The following is a 26798-nucleotide window of genomic DNA, read 5'->3' as shown; positions in this document are numbered from 1 at the left end:
TATCACTGAAAGAGTTGTTAACATTGGCTTTTGATTCTCATACAACAAAAAACTAACAGTAACACACATTTGCAATGCCATCAACTCTCTCCCACAAACAAAACGATGCAGGCGAGCACAACACAATCTATCCTCTCACAACAATTCCACATTCATGCAAGCCCCAAAAGAGCAAGAACGAATGTCATCATCAAACTCACTGTGAACTAAAAAACGCTTTACGCCTAGACGCCTTTTTTGTTGTCAATGGACGGCGGACGGATGGATGGATGGTAAACAATAACAAAACAAACAGCAGAACACTGGCAAATGCATGGCGATGAGAATGATGATGATGACAATTGCAAGTGCATTTCAGACATGATTTTGAAACAACAACAACAATAACACAGAAATAAAGAAACTATTGCTGTGCTTCTTCTTCTTATTCTGCTACTTTGTGACAAAGTGAATGTATGACATAAATATGTGAATCGTATATTTATGTGAGTACATGTGTGTGTAGGTTTGTTCATGCATGCTTGTAATGTGTGTGTGTGGGATGTAGTTATAAAAATACAATGCATGCAACTGCAGGGCATTCGTAGTTTTTTTGTTGGTGTTTTGTGATGCTGCTGCTTCTTTTTGTTTTTTTCTGCCATTGATGCCGCTGTACGCTATTTATGAATGCAAAGGGAACAAGTTCATAATACATCCTATGGATGCATTTGCATTTTAAATTTAGCTCTGTTTTTTTGTCGTCGTTGTTGTTGTTTGTCGTATTTCAAAAGAAACACACAGTGCATATCTCTATGGCAAACAGGCAATGAAAAAAAAAACATTCAAAGAATAGTAGTGTAATAAAAATAAAGCTTCTGTTAAAGTGTAGTGCTAGATTGCAAATATCAAAGTTTGTCGATTATTTTTTATTTTGCATTTGTTGTTTTTTACAAACTGTGTTGCCATATGTTTGTATTTGTGGCGGATTGTTGTGCTTTTGTTGGGGAAAAACAAATTTAAAATGTGGCAGTTTTATAATAAATGAAAAATTGTTTTCAGAGTCAACAAAACAGATATCAAAAAGGTGAAAAAACTACAAAAATAAAAGTGAAACCCGATCAATTTCAGAACACTAGCTGCAGAGGTTAAAGTTCAAGTTTATTTTTTTTTTTTAAATTACGCTTTAATGTAAAAATGGCAAAAACCCAATAAATAAATATTGATTACAAAAAAAAAAAAAAAAATAAATAAATAAATAAAAAAATCCAAAAAAAAAAAAAAATAAAAAATATAGAAAATATTAAAAAATAAGAAAAATTATTAATAAAGTTATAAAAATTATTAAAACTTTCAGTGGTGTTGGGTTATTTGGAATACCATTTGTTTTTTTTTTAATAAAAACAACAAACTGGGATTCAGCAAAAATTATTAAAAATTTTTGAAAAAAAAAATATGAAAAAAATTAAAAACATTTTTAAAAAAATAAACGTTAATTACAACAAATTAAAATAAAAATAAAAAAATAAAACAACCTATTAAAAATAAAAAAATGATTAAAAATATTTTTCTTTGAAAAAAATATATTTTTTGTTTAAAAAAAATATAAAAAAGCTTGGAAACATTTTTTCAGTAGAAAAGTTTGATACAGAAAAATTTGATATGCAATGATAATCCAAAATCTCAAGAATACCGAAAAATAGGGAGTTGGTAAAAAAATGTACACAAAATATTGAAACTTGAGAGGTTTCGTTTATGGGGTCATATCTAAAAAGTGGATATAATGATGATTTTTGATAAGGATATTTGCTATGAGATCATCAAAAATCCCAAAAATATTGAGAAATGCCGTGCTTTACCATATCGATCAAAAATTAAGGAGTTGGTAAACAAATGTCCCCAAACTACACAAAATATCGAAATTTGGGAGGTTTCGTTTATGGGGTCTTCCCTAAAAAGTGGATATAATGATGATTTTTGATAAGGATATTTGCTATGAGATCATCAAAAATCCAAAAATCCCAAAAATATTGACAAAAATGTATTATTTGTGCTTTATCCATATTCACCGATCAAAAAACAATAGGGGCCTTCAAGGAGTCCTACATGCGAAATTTCAAGATTGTCCCGGACACACATGTCTACACAAAATATACGAAATTTTCACGGTCTAGGACCAATATTTCGCGGCGTTACAAACTCCTTGATCTGCACAAAGCTATAATACCCTGACAACATAGTTGTGTAGGGTATAATAAAAAATAATTAAAAACATATACTTCTTTAAAAAAATATTTCTTTATTTAAAAAAAAATGTAAAAAAAGCTTGGAAACATTTTTTCAGTAGAAAAGTTTGATACAGAAAAATTTGATATGCAATGATAATCCAAAATCTCAAGAATACCGAAAAATGGGGAGTTGGTGAAAGAAATGTCCCCAAACTACACAAAATATCGAAATATCCATAAAAAGTGGATATAATGATGATTTTTATAAGGATATTTGCTATGAGATCATCAAAAATCCAAAAAATCCCAAAAATATTGAAATATAGCGTGCATTACCATTTTGATCAAAAAATTTCCCCAAACTCACAAAGTATCAACATTTATGGGGGGCTAGCCTAAAAAGTGGACAAATATTGATAATTTTTGATTAAAAGATTTGCTTCACAATGAGATCTTCAAATAGCAAATTCCTATTAATTCTGTTTAAAAAAAGCTGCCAAAAATTCCAAAAATATCGAAATGTGTGTACCGATATATGTGTCTACATCTAAAACTTGGCCCATAATTGATAACTTTTATTAGGGAGACCCAATTTTTTAAGGTTAGGTCATTTTGTTTTTTATTAATTTCTCTTTCGAGATGAGCTACATGATCGGAGTTGCAATGAAAAGGAAAGCCAGAGAGATAATACATTCCCACCACTATGCGACGCGTTTCGCCGTTGGTTAAGCGGCTCATCAGGCATATTGGGCAATGTGGCTTACAAATGGCTTTACTTGATAAGTTGTATTTATGTCGACTATTGTTGCGAAATTGCATCTACGAATTAAATTCAACCGTGTCAAGGTTCGGACATTTGGCATCACACCAGAATATTCCTTTTCAGAGCAGATTTTTCTTGTAGTGACGGACTTTTTTTCCATACAGACTACAAAATTTTCTTCAATGGTATTGTGCAACCTTAGCATATGGCTTTGAACGCTGGCGCCGGACATCAACTTATGGAAGAAGCTGAATTTTTTGAGTTTTTGTTTCTATGTCTTTTTATGGTGAAGGATCATTCATGTGAATGTTTTTTTTTTATTAATTTCTCTTTCGCTACATGACGAAATTTGGAAAATCGCATATTGAAATTAAAAATCGATGACAAAAAAATTGGTTTTAGTCAGGAAAATCGATGTCTGAACCAGCGTGCGGTGCCAGCATGGTTCGTGAACTAGCTAGTATTTGCGAGCTCTTGCGGCACTGCCTCGATTTTATATAAAACCATACATCGGTCTGTGACAAGTTAGGCGTTAATAACTTCGAAGACAACCTGTTGATGATCTTGACTTGAAATGACGTCTTTGATCTCTTTACGCTGGAACCTAAAGTTCTGACGATGGATGGAATCATACACATTATGTTGCTTGACTGAACATCCTAGTCTAATCATAGAAGTGACTGCCAGAGTGCATTGCCTTAGGACGTATGCAAATATCTCCGCAGTCTGGAGAGGTCCAGGTCCACGGTGTAAATGTAGGAATGACCTTGAATGCTGTTATAGAGCTTTCCTTATCACTGACCCAGGGACGTTCTAAAAGCTTTTGCTGACAACTTTTAGAACATTGTTCGGCATTAAAATCCTCCTTGTTAAGGTAGTTGGCGTGTGGGGAAAATTGAAGAAGGTTATCGAAAGTCTACCCCAAGAAATTTTGTCTTCGACAGATTGGTTTTACGTATACAGTAACTGATATATTTTCCGTTTTCATAGTATATTTCTGGACAATTCCGCGCATGGTCTACGAAGAGAGTTTTAAATAAGCGAAAGTCTCTAGAAGTACGTTGGGCAGAAATCCGCTCTTGTGGTCTATTTTACACTAAAATTCCATACATGTATTGGGCGTGGATTGATGATTATTTTTCATGCGGTACAGGAAAGTTACGTCAGATATACCATTTTACACTTTCCATGTTTATTGGGCTTGGATTGATGATAATTTGCATGCGGTACAGGTTCAAATACCAACTTGTATATCTTCAATTGTCCCACATCATAGAATCGGCGTTTGTAACTAACGAAACAAAACAACATTTCTTAACGTGGAGATGAATCCCGAATCTGATTATGTTCTTCTAAACTGAAGTTTAGGTCCTTATTCCCCAAACTTCATATAACATCTGATACGCAGACAGACCAACGACTTCAATCAGATTGCACTGAAGGGTTGAGGTCCGGTCAAACAGAATATTTGTTCGAACAAGGTCATGGCAAGTTTAAATTCGTATATGGTAAAAAAAATTATTCGCGGAAAGTTGTGAATAAGAATCCATTTTTTTCTGAGCCCCCATATAACGTTCCAAATCCTATATATATTAGGTTAAAGATCTAAGACGAATTTTCAAACGTATTGGCCTGTTCCCGTAAGTCTTTTTAAATGTATAAAGTAGGGATACGTAGTCGAGCGCAAAAGTCGACTTTTAGACTTTTTGATTTTTGCCTCTGACCAAAAAGTCGATTTTTAGACTTTTCGATTTTTGCGTTTGACTAAAAAGTCGATCTTTCGATTCTGTCAAACCTGTTCAAAATCGATTTTCGACTTTTACCAACTAAAACAAAATCGACTAAAAATTTTATTTTTTATAAGTATCGATGTCAACACATGAAAAAAGTTCTGGAATGTGTAATTTTTGGACAATTTCGGCTTTTTGATAATAAATCAAGAATTTTTAAAGAAAATCGAAAGTCGATCTTGAAAAGTCGACTTTGAGATTTTCTCTAAGATCAAAAGTCGACTTCGACTTTTAGACTTTTCAATACAAAAAGTCGATTAATCGATTAGTCGAAAGTCGATTTACTTATCCCTAGTATAAAGCCCGCTTATAAGAGTTCGGATCGAATTTCCCTATTATTATGATCCTTGGCGCAATTTCCATACGAAGTGGCTGTAATTTAGGATTCCTTGCAGTGTGAACATGTGAAATTTTGTCCATATTTTTAGTTTGGATCCATAAATAGAAGTCCCACCTTATTTTCGATATGTTGCTTTTTTACCGAATTTTAGCTTAAAATCGAAGTACCCAGCATTCATAGCAATTAATGTTTAAAATTAAAATTACTTTTAATTGATAAGATTAGTCACGCCTTTGTTTACTCAAAACGAAGTCAATTAACCACGATGTTTTATTTAAAAATGTAGACTTCGCCAAATAACCAGAAGTGAAGGGAAAAAACCTACAACTGAGAATTGAATGTCCTTAACACATCTGGACCAGTTATCAGAACGAGAAAATTATGTGGTTTTAAATTAAAATAAAAATTACTACCACATTATGTATTTAAATATATTTGTATGGGCATATAGCATGCCTACGGAATTGAAGACCGAGGGATCATTGTGGTTATAATAAATAATTTTGTGTTAGGCTTTTTCGATTTCATTGCCCACATAAGAGATAACATTGAATTATGAATCATTTAAAATATATAAAAACATTTATTCCTAATTGCATGCCCTAAAAATATCTCCAATTCCCTTTCATTTACTCTGGCATTGGCAACACTGTTTCCGGCTGTGCTAATTTTCCATCTTTGTGATTTTCCCGCTCTTGTGTAATTTGTTCTCTCTATTCACCACACCGAACACCGACATACCCACCAACCATTCGTAAATGGATGGAAACAAACATAGTTGGGTTGCAAAAGGCTTCAAACAAATGTAGCATCGTTATATCCAAGTGTGCGAACTAACATTCGTGCAAACAGACGACCATTTCCGATCGCCACCACCACCACCTGCACTGAACCAACCAACCAACAACTAAACATAGAATATTAGCAAACAATGTCATTAAGTTTGGCCGCATTAGACAGTTGCACACACGCACACAAAGCCAACAACACACACACATAGGCTCGTATCAAACTGACTGACTGACTTAAGTAATTTGCTCCCATTTCGACAAGTTGCTGCTGTTGTTTTTTGCTGTTGTTGTTGGTATGTATTTTTGTACTAATACCGTATAGTTATTTTTGTTGTTGGTGTATTGCGGCAACAACAAACATCATTTGAACTAAAAACAACTTCAATACTCGAATTGGCTATCAAACGTAACTGCCAACACACAACATAGAATTTTAACGAATAGTTGAAGAGAAGAATGAACACAAAAAAAGCAAAAATGAGAGTCTAACGGTCTAAATATTTCTGGTATATTAGGGTGGATCGAAGATTAATATTTTTTCATGAACCTAACAGAGAAGACATTTTTATCCACCATCTACCATAAGGTGGACTATATATTTGTGTTCAGCCTCCATATAACGGTACCCCCAAATATAGGGGATTTTTTCCATCAAATTGGCGGTAATTTGGGAATGTGGGGTAACATTTGGTAACACATCCTCTAACCAAAAATTATCAATATTGGTCCACGTACATCCCAAATTTCAGTATTTTGAGGCAATTTATTGCAACCTAATTGACTGTAATTTGGTAAATAGGGTTCTCATTGGGTATTACATGTCCCTACTAAAAACCAGTAAGCGGAGCAGTATAGTCGAACGGGGCCGACCATACGATACCCTACACAACTACCACAGAATTCTATCTTTCTGTGGATTTTTTATTCCCAGCCTGGGCAATATTTCGTAATATTTGCACCCTCTTGCCCGATTAGAGATCAACAGCTCTTCCTTACATGTTTCTAATATTCGGTACATGTCCATATTCCACTCAGCGTGGGTTGTGTTGTGATGTTGTCTTATAATTGTGGCCTATATATCGAAAAAAAAAAAAACACAAAAAATTAAGTTTTCGGTCACTTTATCCCAAAATTATTATCTGATCATCATCACCGAAAATTATAGGCGTTGGCCTTGACCATAACTGGAACCTCATGGAACATTTCAAAGCGGTTACTAAATAATATCTGAATACGTAAGCACCTGTATATATTTAAGTGTAACTCCCGCAAAAAAAATGTACAAAAAATACTGCCAACTTCTCGGATCTATGTCCTTCAGGGGCAAATATATACGCCATAGAATAAAAATTTTGTAATTTTCCGCACAAAAGTCTGGGACCATTTGACCGATCTTTATCAAAACAGGCATTATTTATTAGATTGAAATATTTTATTGAAGTGAAAAATAAAAGTATTTTCCAAATACATGTACATACATGAATAGAGTCTACTATGTTACAAATCCACAATATAGAATACAGTATATATTAATTTGTTAAACACATATTTCAACACTTTCCCTTGTTTAATTAATTAATATTTAAGCGATTACATAGGGATTGTAAACATTTGGTCATTAGATCAGCTAGTTGATTCTCAGAAGAAACTTGCAATGTTGATATTAAACCTTCCGTAACCTTTTCACGTATGAAGAAATGTTTCATAATGTGTTTTGTACGCTTATGAAATTCTATCTTTGAACGTATTGCAGCCGTATTGTCAATTTTTATCACTGGAATTTCATTGTAATTTATTATATCCTTGAAAAGTCGTTTAAGCCATATTACTTCTTTTGAAGCTTCACTTGCAGCAATAATTTCTGCTTCAGTTGTTGAAGTTGACACAATTGGTTGCCTTTGACTTATCCAAGATATAGCTCCAGCAAAAGTGGCAACAACACCTGTTGTGGATCGTCCAGTGGTTACGCATCCGCCGAAATCAGCGTCACTATAACATTCTAATATCTTTGGTCCTTGCTTCTTATAAGCTATTCCAACATCTATGGAACCAGCAATATATCTAAAGACTGTCTCTGAATATCTTCAGAAGTGTAGTTTTCAAGATACCTATAATATATGCTATATGCCAAATCTGGTCTTGTTCCCAACATTAGATACATGAGAGCACCTACTGCTTGTCTATATGGAAATTCAATTGTTGTTTTCCCTGCTCTTGTATCACATTTGATTGTGTTTTCCATTGGCGTTGAAACTGGCCTGCACTCTGAGAAATTAAATCTCTCCAGAATTTTCTTTGCATAGGCTTTTTTGAGATATTTTGATTTGACGGGCTTGCTGGGCTCATAACCTATTAGATTGAAATATTTTATTGAAGTGAAAAAATAAAAGTATTTTCCAAATACATGTACATACATGAATAGAGTCTACTATGTTACAAATCCACAATATAGAATACAGTATATATTAATTTGTTAAACACATATTTCAACATTATTTAGCCCATAATTGTGGCCTCGGGAGCGACCCGAAAAATCGACAAAATTTTAGTATTTGGTCCATTTCATCCCCTAAATATTAACCGAACTTTACCAAACACAATAGGGGTCTTCATTGGCCAGAACCCATCCTACATGCAAAATTTCGTGAAGATTCGTCAATAACTGTGGCCTGTATCGTGTTTACAAATGATAATGGTCAGACGGACGGACACACATGTCTAGATCGACTCAGCTAGCCGAGATATGACGATCGGTATACTTAAAGGTGGGTCTAGGACCAATTTTTCGCGGCGTTTCAAACCTTTTGGACTGCACAAAACTATAATACCCTGACAACATAGTTGTGTAGGGTATAATTATCAGTATTGGTCCACTTTTTACGATAGGCCCCATATAACCGTACCTCCGATAATTGCGGTATTTTAAGGAGTTTGGACAAGTTTTTGCAACCAAATTGGCTGTAATTTGCTATTTTGGGTTTTCATTGAGTGTCAAATGTTCCTACTAAATATTATCAATATCGGTAAATTTTTGTTACGATGGCCCCGATATAACGGCACCTCCCAAATTTCGATATTTTGAGGAGTTTGGGCACGTTTTTGCCACCTAATTGGCTGTAATTTGTTATTTTATATTCAAATTAGTTAGCAAATAGGTTTACAAAATTTTTTCTATATTGATCCCCTTTTTGTGCTAGGCCCCCATATAACCGTATCTCCCAAATTTTCTGTATTTTGAGGAGTATAGACACGTTTTCCAACCGAAATTGATGGAATTTGGTATTTTGGGTTGGTTCTCAACGTCTTCGAAAGCTACCAATTCCCTCAGATTGTCACTTTACCGAGGAATTCATCACTTTTACTACCTTTTGATACATATAAACATATGTTGGACGGAGACCAAACTTCTCAAGGTAGACGTTGGTATTTACCAATGGACATGATGAGCTTCATCCATTAAGACTCAAGGGCTAGAGTACTAACTCTTGACAGCAACAGGTTAGGGATTTCCTCATGAATAAGGTTTAAATCATACCCTTCCATAATACACAATAATATTTCGGCTAGAGACGGGACTGATAGACAGACTTACCCATATACCTCTGAAATAGTCTTCATAATCCAAAGAGGCAGAGAGAGATGCTGAGATATAAGCGTGAACCTCTGATAAATAAGCAGGTTTGAATAGAATGCATGCAGATCCAGTCGCCTCGAAAGTAGGACAGGAAGACACATTCCCCATCGATAAATGCTGACTAAAATGCCCCGCCAAAGAAGAATCTTATCCAACCGGCAGAGATCTTTATAAAGTTTTGTGGTCTCTATATATGTAGATCGATTGGGGTTTATAAAGACCTGTGGTTTTAAATATATACAACTTTGTTATAGACGACTTGCGGTCTCTATGTATAAAATAATTTTTTTCATAAAAATCGGTTTCTATATAATCATATGGCGATAAATTCCTGTGGTCTCCACACAGACCAATGAGTCTTTATAAAAAAAAACTGTGTATTGGTCACTTTATCTTTGAAAATTTGCACGTTACTCCTAAGAAGTTTGGTACTGAAAGTTAAAAAAAAAAAAAGGTAAAGGTCCAACCTTATACGGCATGTTGAAGGTCTTATGGATAAAGCATTTCCTGCCAGATAATTTACATAGTCTCCCCATATTAGGATCCAGACCAATATTATATATTTGTACATTCCCCGTGTTGAAGGATATACATAAGTATTTAACGAAGTTGGAACTTATTATACCCTCAGCCACATGGCTTATGAGGGCATATTTACACTTTGCTTATGCTGATCGAAATTTTGGGTTTAAAAACCAATGTTTCTTTGGACCAAATACGTTTCAGACAATTTGGAGTCGATTTACAAATGCCCATTCGTGTATCTGGCTGGTGCGCACGATATCTGTCGAGGAAAGCAACCAATTTCAAATAAATTTTGCACATCGTAATATATCTTCCAAACTTAGTATAAGTTTGAATATGAGGAATATCTCGGTCCAATCCCCCACACAAAATTGTACAAAAAATGTATTTTATAATATCATGTGAACGGACTATCTACAATAGATATCAGATATAAGCACATCTCATATAAGAAAGGTTATCAAAAAACACCGAGCTTATACTTTCTTATATCCGATAATTCCATATACGAAAAAACGCATATAAGAAAGAAATCTCCCTCTTTTTTTGAGTTTTGTTATATCCGATATCTACTGTAATTTGATACATTGCTCAACCTATTATCTTTACCAAGCATAGATCAAGTCCGAAGAGGGTACCCATTGGTCTACTACCCCACAAATTGTCGAAATTTCCAATATTTATAAATCCAATATCCGGCGAATGAAAATATCCGATTTAAACCCAACTTTGCACAACCTATGTCCCTTATCAAATCTAGATAAAGTCCACCCTCAAAGTATGAAAATTTTCAATATTTATAAATTCAATATTAGGCGAATGGAAGTATCCGATTTGAATCAAACTTTTCACAACCTATCATTTTTACCAAGCCCAATTGTTCTGGTATATCCTCCACAAAGGGTCAATATTCTACCCTAATACATATGAACAATATAGAAGAGCCTATAGAAGAGCTAGAGGTCATCTTCTTCCTATAGAAGAGCTGGAGGTATTCTACCCATAGAAGAGCTGGAGGTCTTCTTCTTCCTATAGAAGAGCTGGAAGTCTTCTTCTACCTACTGAAGAGCTGGACTTCTTCTTCTTCTTCCTCTAAAAGAGCTGGAAGTATTCTTGTTTCTACAGAAGAGTTGGAGGTCTTCTTCTTCCTATAGAAGAGCTGAAGGTCTTCTTCTTCCCATAGAAGAGCTGAAGGTCTTCTTCTTCCCATAGAAGAGCTGAAGGTCTTCTTCTTCCCATAGAAGAGCTGAAGGTCTTCTTCTTCCCATAGAAGAGCTGAAGGTCTTCTTCTTCCCATAGAAGAACCAGAGGTCTTCTTCTTCACATAGAAGAGCCAGAGGTCTTCTTCTTCCCATAGAAGAGCTGGAGGTCTTCTACTTCCTACAGAATAGCTGGAGGTCTTCTTCCTTTATAAGAGCTGGAGGTCTTCTACTTCCTATGGAAGATCCAGCTCTTCTTCTTCCTATAGAAGAGCTGGAGGTCTTCTTCTTCCTATAGAAGTTCTGGAGGACTTCTTCAATATTTTATAAACATGTAAATTTTTTATGTTAATTGCCGTACCACCCTAATACACATGATCTAAATACAACTAAACATTTTTGCGGCCAATGCTTGTTGTTGAGGCAAGTGTAGTTTTGCAATACAAAAACAGCAACAACACCAACAGCAGAAAATAGTGACGACGGCAACAAGCACATAAATCTGTGTGTGGCAGCATGAAATCATCGTGGCGTAACGTTAACGCCGCTCCTCTGTTTTTGGTTGTTGTTGTTGTTAGTTTGGATTTTTGTTCGTCTGACTTCTTTGATGTTTCCATTTCCATTTATTGTGCTGCTGGTGCAATTCCCTATGTTGGCGATGACGAAGATGATGATGATGAGATGGGCAAAGCTCTTTGGCTGTGGCATTGATATGTCAGCAACACCAACGATGTTTTTGTTTTGTTGTTGCTGTTGAACGGATGAGTGAGAGAGTGAGCCAAAGAGAGCTTTAAGTAAGGGGGTTATTAACAAAAAAAAGAAGGAAATTCCTGTTCCACTTTCTATGTTTGGGAGAGCGAGCACGAAGTACAAAAAGAAAGCAGAGAAACAGGCTAGGCCATTGTATGGCATGGTTGGTTGGTTGGCGGAATGACTGGCTGCCGACTGCCTGGTTAGTTGGCAGACTGTGTAACACCACACCACACCGACAGCCGTCATGTTGTTGTAGTAGCTCTGTAGGCACACCATAAACACGCGACTAAGTGTGTCATATCGTGGAAAGTGGTTTATTGCTGTAATTTTCTGTATGTTGTTGTTGTTGCTGCTGTTGTTACAGCCTATTGAGTGAGTGTTCTTCTTCTTGGTTGTGTTTTGTTTTGCCCATTTCCATTTCTCTTGTTTTGATTTTCTCCCACTTAACAGTAGTTTGACGATTTTGTTTGGTTTTGTTTTGCTGTCAATGGTTTCTGTGGCGCATGCTGGCTACGATTGTTCGTGTGTGTGTGCGTGTTTGAATGACGTCGTACGTTGCGTTGCAAAGTACATTGGCGTTGAACGTATACCGCAACCTAGCACATGTTGTGTCGTCGTCTTGCTTGGTGTTTAGTTTAGTTGGCATAGATCATGTTTTAGTTTGTTTGTGAAATGTTATTTTGTTTTTAGTGGAAAGAAAGAGGGCAGGTGTGAGAGAGCGAGGGAGAGTGAGTGTGCGAATGACTGACTGGGAGAAGGTTATTGAATAAATTGGGATGTGCGCCCAATTGTGTTGTTGTTGTTGCTGTTGTGTGGCAAATATGCACATGCTATTTTCGTTTAGCGGGTTTTGTTGTTGTTGTTTTGTTTCTCTTTCTTTTGGATTTTCTCTCTGTTATATTTAGCCAACGATTTTTGGGTGATGACATGTGGGCCGGCCAACTTAATAACCATGCTCTGGTTGGTTTTTCATTTCGGTCTTCTTTCGTGTTATGATTTTGCAACCAAAAACAACAACAACTACATTTTCTTTTTTTCTTCTTCTGCTTATCATTCACATATTTCTCTTTCACCGATTGTGCTCATTTATGCCATTTTGTGGGGAGGGGGATTAGTAGTGCCAGACCAATGCGTAGAAATATGTAGACCAGAAAACTAGCAACAACAACAACAACAACGTAGCGGCAGCATGTTTTTGCCGCCACATCGTTCGTTCGTTCGTTGAAGGAGAAAACAGGTCATGGTGAAATGACCGCTTAACATTGTTACCTAAATCAAAAGTGTGTTGAAATGTTTCAAAAGGATGGCGGCAGCAGCAGCAGCACAAACATGCAATTTTCTTGTTTGTTGCCGCTGCTGCTTCTTCTTTTCATTTTTTGTTGAGTGATTGAGTGTGTGTGTGTGTCTGTTTGTGATTTTGTTGTGTGAAATAAAAGGTGTTGTATCCAAACTAAATGGGAGCATGACGCATGATTAGTTGAAATTTTAATCAATGTTGCCCAGTTGTTGGTGTAGCATGAATTGTGGTTGTTGAGGGGGAGGAGTTGTTGTTGTGATTTCTATGGAATGTAACAGCCAGTCTGGCCACGACCAGTACTCGAGTGTGGTGTGGTTAGAGGGGACATTTTTATTTAGCTTCGCTTCGTTCCGTTTCGTGTTTTTTTTTTTATAAATGTGAATAATGTCCTATAACTGCACGTGGGGGATTTTTTTTCGTATGCCAACAGTTGTGGGCATATGAATAGCAGAGTGGTCATACGAAACAATATTGACATTTTAAAGAAGCCAACGAAATTAATAATTTGTTTAAATGTATGTGGTCATATCTTATGTGAGAATGTTCTCAACATATCAGAGGCTAATAAGAGCTGATTAAAACACTTGAAAATATCTGCATATGGACCAGATGGATGTTTGGTATTAAAAATGCTGAATTTAAACGTGGTCGTACAAGCATTGAAAGTGCGTAAAATTGCTAATATCAAGGGCATCTCAAATGATGGAGTTCATTTAATTATGCATGAAGAACTACAGATGAAAAAAGCATTCTGCAAGTTGGGTGCCGCATTTGTCAAAAACGCATATGAATGAACATTTCTCAACCTTGTTTGGATCGTTTTAAGCGAAAAAACGGATTTTAAGCGTCGTTTCTAGAGTTGGGCAATCTAGTTCACTTAGCGGATCGATCTTTCTCGTTCCTTTTTAAAAAGAAACTAGTTCCTTAATATAGTTCCTTTGCTCCATATAGTTCTTTTGCTTCATATAGTTCCGACTCCTACATATTTCCTTTGAATCTTTCTCTTTCATCGTTCTTTTTGTTTTTTCCATATAGTTCCTTTGATCCATATGGTACCTTTTGCTCCATATAGTTCCTTTACTCCAAAAAGTTCTCTTACTCCAAATAGTTATTTTGCTCCATATAGTTCCGACTCCTACATTGTTCCTTTGAATGTGTCTCTCTCTCCGTCATCGTTCTTTTAGTTTTTTCCGCTCACATGGTTCCGTGTGGATTTGTTAATAACTACAAAAATTGAAAATTGTGCAAAAATGAAAAAAAAAATGATGAAGCTACAGAATTCAACTGCAGGACGATTAGCACAAAATACTTTTTTTTATAAAAAATACAAATATTAAAAAAAAATTACTATTTGAAATACGAACGAATAAAGGAACGAGATCAAAAAAAAAAAAAAAAAAAAAAAAAAACGAGAAAAAAATGAAAAGAAATAAAAAGGGACGAGATCAGAAAAAGGAACTATATTAATTAAAGATCTGGAACTAGTTCCGATCGTTCTTTCTCGGAATAGTTCCTATGAACTAGTTCGTTCCGGAACTACCCAACTCTAGTCGTATCATAACTGTTGATGAGACATGGATCCACCACTATACCCCAGATACAAAAGAACAATCCAAACATTGGACTGAAGCTGGAGGAAGTCCCACAAAGAAAACAAAAACAATTCAATCGGCTGGTAATGTTATGGCAACGGTATTTTGGGACTTTCAAGGTATTTTATTGATTGACTATCTGCAAAAGAGTAAACAATAAATTCAGAGTACTATTGCAACCTTTTGGATCGATTAAATGTACAACTTCGAAAAAAACGTCCTGGCTTACAACACAAAAAATAATTTTTCATCCAGACAACGGACCAGTGTTTTAACAATGGCGAAAATCAACGAATTAAAGTACGAGATGCTTGATCCCCCTTATTCTCCTGATGTAGCTACCATTAATTTTTACTTGTTCCCAAATTTAAAAAAAAATTCATTGCTGGCAAGCCTTTTACCTCAAATAAAGATGCAATTACATTTGTAAACTACTATTTAGAAGGCCTTGAGGAAAACAATTTTAATCAAGGGATAGAATTGCTAGAAAAGCGTTGAACTACGTGTATTGAAGTTTCAGGAAAAACTAACTATTCTCTTTCATTGAAAGGCTACGAAGTTACCGAACCGCCCTCGTATAAAGGGTCCGACCTGAGTTTCGATATTTTTTGGGTTGAGTTTTTATGGTGTTTTATTTCAATTCAAAATAGTCAGGCTAAATCCCAGTTTGTTGTTTTATTAAAAAAAAAACAATTATTTATTAGTGGGGAATGCATGGCATTGTCCGCCGAAGGATAAGGCAGGGAAGACTTTAGCTGCGGGTTTCGCCACTGATCCTCATCAGTTCCCTTAGTTTTTTTTTATATTCCCCCCAGAAGCTATTTATTGCTTCTTTACAAAAAACCTTTCTCTTGTAACAAATCGAAGTACTTACGTTACCAGCGATACCATCTCAATGAGAAGTTCGTTGGTGCCTGACTTCGTGGTTAACAAGGCATTTGCAGACACCTACAATACAATTCATGAAAAAAAAATAAGTCCATATTTTTATTATGTCTTACTATAATATATTCTATCGATTTTTTCTATACTTTGAATATATTGGTCAAATTTTGCCACTCGAATTAGCTCACGTTCGATGAGGAGAACCTTCGAACATGTTTAATATCGATTCACTTTTTAATAGACGTTAAATTTTCTGGGTAAGGTTACCAAAACAAAATGCCCAATGTTTGTCATAGCCTCGTGTGACAGATTTTTTCGGCTTAAGCCATCCTGGACCACTCACATTTTTAAATTTATATTTACCATTTCTTTTTGATTAATTTCTATGAATTTCCTTTTTAACATATTCGGCATATAGTCAGTATTAAAATGTTTTTTTAAGGGTTTTGCTAAATTTTCCAACCGAATTTCCATATTTTGAGTATTTTTCCCCGATCATGGTAGCCGATCATGGTGGGGGAAATGTGGATTACCAACATAGTCGATATTTGTGCACTCTATTTTTATGATCGCCACTGTATGTATGTGGCTGTTTAAGAGAAGCCTTGATGTACATTTTTTATTTTTATCAAATCTTAATAATTATTATTTTTATCTGACCACAGAACCATTTATGTTTTAAGCTCGTGTTTTCTTCGGGTGATTTTTTTAAAATTATTTTACTTAGATATAGAGATTAACAAGAACAGCAATGAGGTCTCCCGAACAATATAAATACGACGTGGTTTTTAAACGAAATTTAGTCATTTAAAAAGGCCTATTTTTGATCTCGATTTTTTGTTTTGATCAAATTTTAATAAACATGTTTAAAATCTGACCACAAAGCCTGTGTTTTCTTTTTGAATCATTGATGTTTGAAGTTCATGTTTTCTTCTTAAAATGTATTTAAATAAAAAGTTTAAATAAAGATAGATGACCAAACTTATTTAAGGTTATCCACAGAAATTATGATGGAACCTAATTTTTACTGCCTATTTTTGGATAATAATCAAACAAAAACATTATTTATTAACCTTTTGACCTGGGGCATTCTCATCATCCATTCTTACAACATGACCTAGCCAACGTAGTCGCTGCAGCTCAATTCGTCTAACTATGTCGATGTCCGAAAATGGATGGTATAACTCTTGGTTCAAATAAATTTTCTCTCAAATACTCCAAGATCTGCCTCATCTGCTTGAGCATGTACCCATGCTTCAGATCCATATAACAGCACGGGTAGTATCAGCGTCTTATAGAGTGTAAGTTTGATCTGACGGAAGGTGTCCTTGTTTCTAAACTGCTTACTTAGACCATAGTAGCATCTGCTGGCCAACATTATCCTTCTCCGAATTTCAAAACTGATATCGTTTGATTTATTTATGGTAAGGTATATAAGATCTTTGACTATCTCGAAGCTGTTCTCAAGTTCCACAGTTGGTCCGAGTCTACCGGACGTCTTGCACTTTGTTACCATCAGCTTGGTCTTCTTGCCATTTACTGCCAGACCCATTTTGGTAGACTTCCTCTAAATTTGTTCAAATGTGGCAGTTACCGCTGGCAATGTTCGACCTATTATATCGATGTTATTGGCGTAGACGAGTAACATGTGTTGTTTGGTGTACAGAGTGTCAGTTCTGTTCACCTTTACCTCTCGCATGACCCTTTCCAGCAAGATGTAAAAAGATCACGGAATAAATAGTCACCTTGTCTGAATTCTCGTTCGGTATTAAAGTGCTCCGAGAGGTCCTTTCCGACATTAACTGCTGATCATGTGCCAGTTAAAGTCATCCTGCATAGCCGTATTGATTTTGCAGGAATGCCGAACGCAGACATGGCTTTAAACACATCTGAACGACGAATAGTTGGAATGTGTGGATGTGTTTTTCGTGGATCTTTTCCAGTGTGAAAATCTGGTCTATGGTGGATTCGCCATGTCCGAAGCCGCATTGGAATGGTGCAATAATGTCATTGACCATCGGCTCCAGTCGTTCACACAGCACGCAGGATGACACTTTATATGCGATGAGAAGGAGACTAATTCCTCTATAGTTGGCACATATCGTCTTGACTCCTTTTTTGTCAACGGGACACAGGATGTTGAGGTTCCTAACATTGGGCATGCATTCGGTATATTTTCGGTATTTTGGGGTTCTTGAGCACGTTTTTCAACCGAATTCGCTGAAAATTGTTACATTGGGTTCTTATTGGGTACCAAATATCTCCACTAAAAATTATAAATATAAGTCCATTTTTTTCTGGTAGCTCCCATATAAGTGTACCCCCAAATTTCGGTATTTTGGGGTTCTTGAGCTCGTCTTTCAACTGAATTTGCTGAAATTTGGTATATTGGGTACTTATTGGGTACCAAATATCTCCACTAAAAATTATAAATATAAGTCCATTTTTTCTGGTAGCCCCCATATAAGTGTACCCCCAAATTTCGGCATTTGGAGGTTCTTGAGCGCGTTTTTCAAACGAAATCACTGAAATTTGGTATTTTGTAGCCGTATATGGAAACAAATCTCCCTACCAAAAATTATTAATAGTCAACCCTTTTTAGGCGTAGTCCCCATATAATCCCATTTTTTATATTAATATAATTATCTGATTTTTCCGCGTTTTGGGTTTGGTTCTAACACTCTGTTGTAATCATTTCACCTGCGAAGGATATCGAGATAAAAAAAACTATAACGTACGGTTGGATAATGAACAATATGTGAACTATAGCCCGCATTTAGGCTTAGCCGTAGCCCCTGTGTGGGAGGTACCAGAAGGCATGGACCGATATTCCCCAAATTCGGACTTGAACTAAGTTTGGAAGACATAATAAGATGGGATGAAATCAAATTTTTCTGAAACGGATTTGATCCCAAGAAACATGGGGTCTAGAATCAATATTTCGATGAGGCACATTTTCACCGTGTGAAAGTGTTTACACACTAGTTAGCCATAAGCCTGAGGGTATAATTTTCTATTAAAAAATATTGTTTACATAATTGGATTGTAGAAATGTCGGTATAGGTCAATTTTTTGGTATGTTCCCTATATTTTCATTTCAAGTACCTGTCAGTATATCTATGGTGGAGGGCATCCAATATTCGGCCCGGCCGAACTTAACGCTTTTTCACTTGTTTAATTTAATAATACTAGGACCTGAAAAATCTTTTCCATAATTTTTGAGTTTTCATAAATCATTTCGATTTTTATTTAGTTTCTGGAATTCTTTAGAATTTATATAACCTGACCACCTCTTTATCGGAATATATGCCACTTCGATCAATACCTTCTTTAAATAAACCTTTCTGTGGTGCTCCACAAACAATGGAACTACTATAAAGAAAATCTAATACTAATTCTAATACTAAAATAGTTTGGAAAATCAACCAACAACCACATTTAATGTAAAATATATATTTATTCGTGTATATGTAAAAATGTGACTAACAATGGCAAATCCTGATATGTAAATGGGTATTAACCACAAATAAGTGGAATTAGTAAACAAATCTTGTTCACTCAACCTAATTATTTTTAAACAATTACAAGTATCGATATGATATCGTGTTATAACTATTTCCATTTTTGTGGTATATTACATTTGAGTCATGGTAGAGTGGAACAAAGGCCTGTGGATTTGATTAAAAATAAAAAATAAGTGTGTGATATTTTCCAAGGATATATATTCAGAATGCCTTTATTTTTCTGAGATCCAGTGTATTCCTTCTTGACAATATAACTTCACGTAGGATGAGAGAGAAATTTGAAAAAAAGTTGAAGATTGCATAGCATAGTTCAGAAATCTTTCAGATTTTGATCAGAACAATCGGTAAAAAAATTCTTGCAGTTACACAGAAAAAGTGAAAACAAAATAGATCATATGTTATATGAATAGTGTTCAGAAAGTGTTGCAAATGTCCGGATTTCTACATTTTATGAATGCAATTCATAAAACTTTAAATACTGGTTTTTGTCAGAGAGTGTTCATAATATACACAGTGTATAGATCATAAAATATTTAAGTGCATAGCAAAAATATATTTCCATATATAAATGCGCGTAAGTGATAATGCTTGTGTGGGCTGGGCTCATTATGCTCTCAGCAAGGGATAAGCAAGATTTCTATGACAGTCTAGCACTTAAGGGAATTTATATTCTCCATAAAATCAGAACCGATTTAACATATAAACTAATGCTGGGCAACCATGGGAACTGGTGCCCGTGTTTTGCATGTATCAATAAGCTCGTTCTCTGTGTTCTCTTTTTGTAAGACATTTCATATGGCGGTTTCTCCTTTACTCTACTCTCTTTTTGCACACCTCTAATCTAAACCAGTGTCGGGCGAAGCACTGCTCTCGCCAGAGCAAATATTACTATTCTCTCACACACATTTAACTGAACCAAGGGAAGGCATTTTCGCGCACACGTGCAGTCACAGAGAACGCGAAAGTAAACAACCACCAATCAAGTCTCGTTTGAGCTGTTGATGAAGGGGGTTGTCTTGTCGCTTGTTTTCATGATTTTGATCGTAGCAATGTATTATTACAGACGATATTCCTCGAGAGAGCGAGAGAGAGAGATGTATGAGTTGCCTGACACTGAACTGAACCAACTGAAAAACCATTGACACACACATAGACAAATGCGCGAGAACTGATTTTTTTACGCTCTACCCGTGCCTGATCTAAACAGTGTATTTCTTATTAACAGAGAGAGAGAGATAGAACAATCATCACATATAACAATGTTAAATACTCTATGGGTCATGCTGCTCGTATCAGCACTTGATTGACATATTATATGTGGTATTTATATCGATATAATTTGGAAAATACATATGCGAATTTTATAACAGCAATGTAGGCCTGAAATAAAAAACAAGAGGCGGATTTTTTTAGCAAGAGAAACAATAGCCAAGCACACGGCTGCAAAAGTAATAAACAATAAAAGGGGAGAGACGAATTGGCTATGTCAAAACAAAACATTGGCGAACCAGTGTTGCCAGTTTAGGGGATTATCCCCAAATTGGGGATTTTTGTTTGGAAATGGGGATATGATTTTGAGGATGAATACGTAGGTTCTTCTCCTGGCTTTCCTTTTCATTGCAAAACTTAGATCATTAAGCTCGACTCGAAGTTCAAATGATCACTGCCCTTACAAGGCAAAATTCAAATAACAAAAATTAATTCAGCTTAGCACGGCTAGGGTTCGAACTTAGGTCCTCACAGCAACACAAATGTTGTCAGACCACTTAACGTTCTGATCCATCAACACACTTCCCAAAAAGGTTGCGCAAAAACATGTGTATACCCCATGGCAGCAATTGTAGGTGTGTGTGGATAAATTATACATCGCAACAACAAAAATCTGCTTTGAAAAGGACTGTTTCTAGAATGTCGAACCTTGGCAGATTTGAATTTAATTCGCATATGCAAATTCGCATCAGGGAGAAATAAATACAAGTTATCAACATACGACCTTTGTAAAGCCACCTCGCCCAATATGCCTGATGAGCCGCTTAAGCAACAACGAAACGCGTCGCCTAATGGTGGGTACGTAGGTTCTTCTTCGGGCGTTCCTTTTCATTGCAAAACTCGACTCGAAAGAGTATAAATAGTTCACTTAGAATTTTTATGGCTAAAAAATTTGTGAACTATTTTCCCAACAAATATCCTGCAATTCAATTGAAGATCCGAAATTTAGTTTAATTTTGAAAATTGCCAAGAAAATGTTCCGAAGGTCTGAAAAAAAATGTAGTTTGTGAATTGGAGGGAATTATTTACTTTCAATATCATAAAGGACAAATTGTTATCGTAAAAAAGTTGTACATTCTTGCAGGTTCTGGAACCTGCCTGTCCCCATACTAATCTACTACTTTTTACAACGATGACAAATTTCGTTTATGATATTGAAAAAAAAAAAAAGAAAAAAACAGTGAGCGGAGCAGTATCGTCGATACCACGGAACTCATATTTTCTACGGATATTTATTCCGTAGAAAATATATCGTGATATTTGCACCCTCTCGCCCGATTAGAGGTAAACATCACCTCTTCCTCACACTGACATATTTTCCGAATATTACGAGTATTCTGTACAGTTATTGCCAAGATTCCCTTCACCGTGGATTGTCTTGTGATGTTCGGCTTTCATTTGTGGTCTATGGATCGACTTGAAAATAACACAAAAAATTAAGTTTTCGGTCCACATTATTCGAAAATTATTATCTGATCATCACCGAAAATTATATGCTTTGTCCTTGACCATAACTGGAACCTCATGGAACATTTAAAAGCGATCAGCGCTATAGTTCCGCTCTCTAGAGTGATAATGGATTACTAAATAATATACGAATACGAAGATACCAGTAAATATTTAGGTGTAACTGCCACATCCAAACACATACAACAATATAATTGGTATAAATTTCAAGGTCAACCTCTCCTCTTGGATATAATATCAACTTCTCGGGGTAAATATATACGCTATAGAATAAAAATTTTGTCATTTTTCACACAAAAGTCAGGGTCCATTTGGCCCGCTAAATATTGACCGATCTTTATCAAAACAGGTATGCTTATTCTTTGGCCCGATGCCCTTCTCCATGTAAAATTTCACGATGTTCGGGCCATAATTACGGCCTCTGGAGCGACCAGAAAAACCGGCAAAAATTTATTATTTTGTCCATTTCATCCCCTAAATATTAACCGATCTTTCCCAAAAACAATAGGGGTTCTCATTGGCCAGAACCCATCCTACATGCAAAAATTCGTGAAGATTGGTCCATAGCTGTGGCCTGTATCGTGTTTACAAATTATAATGGACAGACGGACGGACAGACACACATGTCTAGATCGACTCAGCTAGTTGAGATATGACGATCGGTATACCTAAAGGTGGGTCTAGGACCAATATTTCGCGGCGTTACAAACTTTTAGGGCTGCGCATAGCTATAATACCCTGACAACATAGTTGTGTAGGGTATAAGTAGTTTCTTGCGGTACGAAAACGTACAATATATAGGAAAAATCGAAAGCAGATTTGATTAATTGAGGATCTTGCAGGTTCTGTTCCAGAACTAGTTAGCTTATTATATATAGGGGATTTTTTGGGGATTATAAATTATTTTTGGCGATAATTTGGGTATTTTGGGGATCATTTGGAAATTTGAGTTAGAAAAAAATTGGCAACGCTGAGACGAACAGTGAATGGTGGTGCTTTTTTAGAGGAAAACATTCGAGAGAATAACAAATGAACGCAAATAGAAAGAAGGAAACTAGTTTTGCAATTAATGAAACTTTTATATATTTTTTTAAAAAATAATGGCTTTCTCGAGATTTTAAGACAAGTTACACGTATTCGAAGTAAAATTTCTGAAACATTAGCTGTGTAAGAAGCAAAAGATCTTAGCTTATGGCACGGAAAGTTTCAGTGAAATTAAACTGGTTTCTGGGGAAGTATATGAGCAGATGCTACTCTTCAAGTCAGGCTCAGGCAATTGATATCATGGTATGGTGATATATACTCCTCCATACCCTCACACATATTCAATTGAATCAAGTGCAAAGACTATAAAGACTCCCGAAATCATAGTTTTCTTTCTTACTTTCTTGAAATGAGATTTTGATAAGATTTCCAACTTTAGCATTTGGGTTATGCACCTACCTCTAATGCTCTTTACCCACATGACTACAAATAATTACAAATTAGGTATATATAGATATGTACATGTATGTTTGTCACTTGTGAGAAAAATTAGGAATATTTTTTTAGTTTTACTGCCCAACTTGTGTCTTCTCTTACAAAAAATATATTTTTGCAAATGTTTGTATGGAGGTATTGAGATTTTTATTTTTGTGGGTGATTTTGTGTGCATGTAAAATATGTGGGCCTGCCTCTGACTTTTGTTTTTACACAACTGAACCCTATTTATAGTACCAAACACAAGGCAAAGAAAAACAACCAGAAAAAAAAACGAAACGAAAGAAAAGTGAGATTTTGTAGGTAATGGAAAGAAAAAAGGGGCCTACATTGGGCATACAAACACACGATATATGTATGTATGTCGTGTGTGCATGTTAGTATGTAAATTAGTTGTGGGGTAAAATATTTTTAGGAATTCACAAGGTTGCCAAATATTAGAGCTTATAAAGGAAACTGGGGATTTAAAATACATTTTTCAAAAAATTAAAAAAATAATGTTTTGAATATCTATACCCTACACAACTATGTTGTCAGGGTATTATAGCTTTGTGCTGCCCCAAAAGTTTGTAACGCCGCGAAATATTGGTCCTACCTTTAAGTATACCGATCTCGACTAACTGAGTCGATCTAGACATGTGTGTCCGTCCGTCTGTCCATTATAATTTATAAACACGATGCCGGCCACAGTTATGGACCAATCTTCACGAAATTTTGCATGTAGGATGGGTTCTGGCCAATGAAGACCACTATTGTTTTTTGAAAAGATCGGTTAATAATTAGGGGATGAAATGGACCAAAAACTTTTCTTAATTTTTGCATGGAGAAGGGTATAGGGCCAAAGGATAAGCATGCCTGTTTTGATAAAGATCGGTCAATATTTAGCAGGTCAAATGGACCTTGATATTTGTGTGAAAAATGACAAAATTTGTATCCTATAGTGTATAGATTTACCCCTGAAGGATATAGACTCGGGTAGTTGATAGTATACCCAAGAGGAGTGGTTGACCTTTAAATTGATACCAATTATAGTGTCGTATGTACTCGGATGTGGGAGTTACACTTAAATGTTTACAGGTGCTTACGTACTCAGATAGTATTTAGTAACCCATTACCACACTAGAGGGCGGAAATGTAGCGTATTTTTTTCGAGTCGATCTACAGTCCACAATTGAAAACCATACATCACAAAACAACCCACGTTGAAGGAAATCTGGACAAGTAATTAGAAGGACTGTACTGAATAGTAGTAATATTTGTTGTTGGGTCAAGAGGGTGCAAATATCGCGAAACATTGTCCATGCTCAGAATGTGGTGCCATAGAAAGTTAGATGTTCATGGAAGTTGTGTAGGGCATCATATGGTCGGCCCCATCCGACTATACTGCTCCACTCACTGGTTTTTTTAACAGTATCCTTATTGAAAAGTGAACATATGTTAATACACAAGCCTTATGGCTAATGAGGATATATACACTTTGCTACGGCAAAAATGTGCCTTATCGATATAGTGGTTTTAGAACCCGTGTTTTTTTTTCGACCAAATCCTTTTCAGATAATTTGGAGTTGTAAATGTCCGTCTGTTCGTCCGTTTGGTCGGCTGGTCGGCACGATAACTCGAAGGGAGTAACCAATTTCCTACAAATTTTGCACGTCTTAACATTTCATCCAAAAGTAGTTGCAGTTCGAAGATGGAGAATATCGAGCCATTACTTTTGGTACCTCTTCCACAAAATGATGTAAATTTTGCTAACAATTAATTCCGATTTGAACCAAATTTTGCACAATCAAATTATCTTTACCAAGTCTAGATAAAGTCTGAAGATGGGACCCATTGGTCCACTCCTTCTAGTATTTCCCCCACAAATGGTACAAAATTTTCAATATTTAAATTTATTTATTTTTATTTTATTTAATATTAGACGAATGAAAATACTCGATTTGAATCTAACCAGATCTAGGCATGATCTGGTTCGAAGATGGCAACCATTGGTTCACTACTTTTGGTACCTCCCACACAGAAGGCTCAAAATTTGCAATATTTATAAAATCAATGTTGGGCGAATGAAAATATCCGATTTTAACCAAATTTTACCCGATCAGGCACGATCTTTACCATGCCTATATCAAGACCGAAAGGGTAAATATTTTATAAACTTGTAAATTTAACCAACATGTGGATTTTTTTTTAAATATTTTTTATGAGGGTTATCCACAGGCGTGGATTTTTATACCCTACACAACTATGTTGTCAGGACATTATAGCTTTGTGCAGCCCCAAGAGTTTGTAACGCCGCGAAATATTGTTCCTAGACCCACCTTTAAGTATACATATCTCGACTAGCTGAATCGATCTAGACATGTGTGTCCGTCCGTCCATTATAAATTGTAAACACGATACAGGCCACAGTTATGGACCAATCTTCACGAAATTTTGCATGTAGGATGGGTTCTGCCCAATAAAGGTCCCTATTGTTTTTGGTCGGTTTGACGGTTTTTCAGGTTGCTCCAGAGGCCGCAATTATGGCCCAAGCATCGCGAAGGGGACCGAGCCAAAGAATATGTTAAAGATGGGTCTATATTTAGCGGGTCAAATGAACCCTGACTTTTGTGTGAGAAATGACAAAAATTGTATTCTATAGCTTATTTATTTACTCCTGAAGGACATAAACCCGAGAAGTTGATAGTATATCCTAGAGGAGTGGTTGACCTTTAAATTGATACCGGATGTGCTCAGATATGGGAGTTATACATAATAAGGTAAATGTGACAATGTGCATAGTATTACCATTACTCCATTAGAGGACGGAAATGTCGCGCTGATCGCTTTGAAATTGTAAAGGAAGTTCCGATTATGGTCAAGGACGACGCCTATAATTTTCGGTGACGTTGAGATTTCATTCAGGGGTGCAATGTACGGAAAAGTTTAATTTTGTCAGATTTTCTAGTCGCTCCAGAGGCAATTATTATATCACGAATTCCATGTCACGCACTGTTACAGCATGCGAAATATAATCGTTTGTTTAGTTAAGAAAAATTTGTTTCCGAAATTTCTTTCGCAATTTTTATTAAATAGTTTTACCCTTTTACAATACCTGCTAATTTTTTATGAATATGTTTGTAAATATCGGAGATATTAAGAAAAAATTAGTGTACGCACGCGCTACAAAATTTTCCATTTAAAAATTGGATATCAGTTTCGATATGAAATTTCTGCGAATTGGCTGGAGATAAAATTGCGGATTTTTTTACAGCTATAATGGGTTATTCAAGATTATATTGACATT

Source organism: Musca vetustissima, unplaced genomic scaffold (genome assembly GCF_032173495.1).
Source record: "Musca vetustissima isolate MV318-11 ecotype Yass unplaced genomic scaffold, APGP_CSIRO_Mvet_v1 utg3170, whole genome shotgun sequence".
Lineage (NCBI taxonomy): Eukaryota > Metazoa > Arthropoda > Insecta > Diptera > Muscidae > Musca > Musca vetustissima.
This window is presented reverse-complemented; position numbering follows the sequence as displayed.